Here is a 2,831-nt window from a genome sequence, read left to right as displayed (position 1 = left end):
TAATTAACCCTTATGAATTATAATTAATGTAAATAGACATCTTATTAATATTTAGTATAGGTTTATAAACTGTTACCAAAGTTTCTATTAAGTGCTTATAATGCTCCTATAAGCAATAATAACTGTCAGTTATGCTGTAATAAACACTTATATAGTCTTATTAACGTTAATAAGCATCTTATACCGTCTTATAAGTGCTCAATAACTATTAATTTGTGCTTATTAAGCATTAATTAACGCTTATTACAGTACCTTAATATAAAGTGTTACCCAACTTGGAGACTGCCTCACTGAGAAGGGGGCATCAGCTCTCCAGTTACTGAAGGCACTCAGTGAGGGACAATGGAAACTTGATTAAGAACAAAGTTCTGTCTTTAAGTAATGCTTAAACAGTGCTCTATGGGCCTATTAAACCTTGTTATGTTATGTTTTGCTGTGTTAATGTTTAATATATTGTGTTGTTTGCAAAAGAAAGTTTCTGTTTAAACTGAGCATTGGTAATAAGTGATTTTTTTTTTTCAGACGAGAGGGAATTTGTTAATATGCTTCTGCTGCAGATTAGTTGCATTTATACAGGTAGCTCTATACAACAACCGGTATAAGGTTTCACATACTAAGAGGAAGTGAAGGGCTCTTATTGTAGAGGGAACAGGAAGTGTATTTGCTGCTGTGGCACCTGAAGTGTGTTGTTAATATGGTCGTTGCCAAAAAAGTTGAGTCACCTTAATAAGTTGTTTTCTCATTTTACATCTCGCGCTACCACGAGTGTGAGCCTCCCGTCCATGAGTAGATGTAGGTTTCCCTCTGCATAGTGATATGGTTGGCGGGTGTAGTTTGGTAGCAAGAAAATAGTTCAAACATGAAACTGCTCACAAAAAGATCTGTGGATTATCTGATGTTGAATTTTTCAAATATATGTTTTTTTTGGCACTTTGAACACAACAAACCAAGTGCCAACAACAGGCTGATATCTCCAACACTCTGTAACTCAAACCAGTCTAGACTGATAAATAGCACTACAGGTAAGAAGAAAAATATGTTTGTGATTCTAAGGTGAACTGTCCCTAAAAATAATTATTGATCAGTGCCAAATCTGTTTTGCCTTCTAGTTTTATCCTCTGTTCAATACCTGGTAGATAGACTAGAGCCAGAGTAATCAGGGTGACTGCCGGCAGCGTCTCATTCACTGTCACCAGTGGAAGCTGGTAAAAATTGTTCTCTCCTTGGTCAAGGTAGGGCAGCAGTATGTGCCTCAGGAAGTTGTATCCATAGAAGAAAAGGAAGAGGAGTAAGGTGACCAAGATGGGGCTTTTCCAGGAGTGGAAGAGGATGAGTGGGGCTTCCTCAATGTCTCTGGATGCATACAGACCCCCCTCCTGTCCACGGGGCTAAAACCCAGGTGACGAGCCAGCTGGAGCACCGTGGCTTTAGAGTTGGAGCAGTCGCTGCAGATGGGGACCTGAAGTGGGACAGATGATAGTAGACAAGAATTGCATAAGTTCAGGTGCACTGCATCAGTATGAAACATTACCACATCTTTCATGTTAACGCTGCTACAAGGAATTTTTCAATTACTTAATGGTGTTACCTTGAATTCATGAAGAAAACTTTTTCCACGGTGAAGGTTGAATCCAAAATTGGCAAATATTCTTGATAAATGTAATCCTGACTTCTGCTAATAGTCTCATGCACAGACGAATAGCACACCTGGGCAACTCAGTGGAATGCACAAATAGAGTCTACACACACATATGCTTGCCCATGCATGCTACTTGTATTGGGAAGTGTTTTAAATAGTAAGATTTTAGCAAAAATGCATGAATTTATGAAGTACTGAGCATACAACTGAGTAAATGAGACTTGAATTATACTGCTACTGCTATACTGAATTATAGATAGATAGATAGATTCCTTTATTGTCATTGTATAGAATACGACTAAATTCAAAACCCAAGGCGGAGAACGGAGCTCATTTAAAAGTAATAAATAGTAAAAAAAAAAAAAAAAGATAAAATACATACATACATGTGTGCGTGCATCAGGGCCGAACTCCGCCATGCGAGATACAGAGAGCAAAGGAGAATTGCAAACGTGCGACCATGTAGAGACAAGAATGACATGCCGTCATGTAAACAATATAAGTCATCACGTGCGCCGCATAATCGTTTGCATAATCGTGATTTCAATTTTGACCAAAATAATCGTGATTATGATTTTTTCCATAATCGAGCAGCCCTACTTTCTTCTGAGCCAAGCTTGTCCACAGTGAACAACCGCCAGCTAACAAAAGCAGCATGCCACAGCATCTCTTTTCCTCTCCATCCATGGACATGTAATGTTAACAACTGGGCACAGCAATATTACAAGAGTACAAGCTAAGCAAGACTGTTTAACTTTGTCAATTGTGATTTAATGCTGTTCATTGAGTTACTGTCGTGATTGTTTTGTAGTTAGGTTATTGATTAGTTGGTTTTGCTAAAGCTAAGTTGATGTCAGTTTGCTTATGCTTTACACAGACAGAATCTTGCATCCTCTCTACTAACCAAGGCATCCCTTTTGCAACATAAATCACATACACAGCCGAAATGTTCTGAAAAGCGACTAGTTTAAATGTATATATGTATATACAGTGGTGTGAAAAAGTGTTTGCCCCCTTCCTGATTTCTTACTTTTTTGCATGTTTTCCACACTTAAATGTTTCAGATCATCAAACAAATTTAAACATTAGTCAAAGATAACACAAGTAAACACAAAATGCAGTTTTTAAATGAAGGGTTTTATTAATGAGGAAGAAAAAAATCCAAAGCTACATGGCCCTGTGTGAAAAAGTG

At 37.7% G+C, this 2,831-nt stretch overlaps 1 pseudogene; it reads right to left on the bottom strand.

The window, feature by feature from the left end:
- LOC126392761 (metalloreductase STEAP3-like) overlaps positions 1 to 2,831 on the bottom strand; it is a 10,231-nt pseudogene that overhangs the window by 2,536 nt on the left and 4,864 nt on the right.

This window comes from Epinephelus moara, chromosome 7 (genome assembly GCF_006386435.1).
Source record: "Epinephelus moara isolate mb chromosome 7, YSFRI_EMoa_1.0, whole genome shotgun sequence".
NCBI classification, from domain to species: Eukaryota; Metazoa; Chordata; class Actinopteri; order Perciformes; family Serranidae; genus Epinephelus; species Epinephelus moara.
This window is presented reverse-complemented; position numbering and strand designations above follow the sequence as displayed.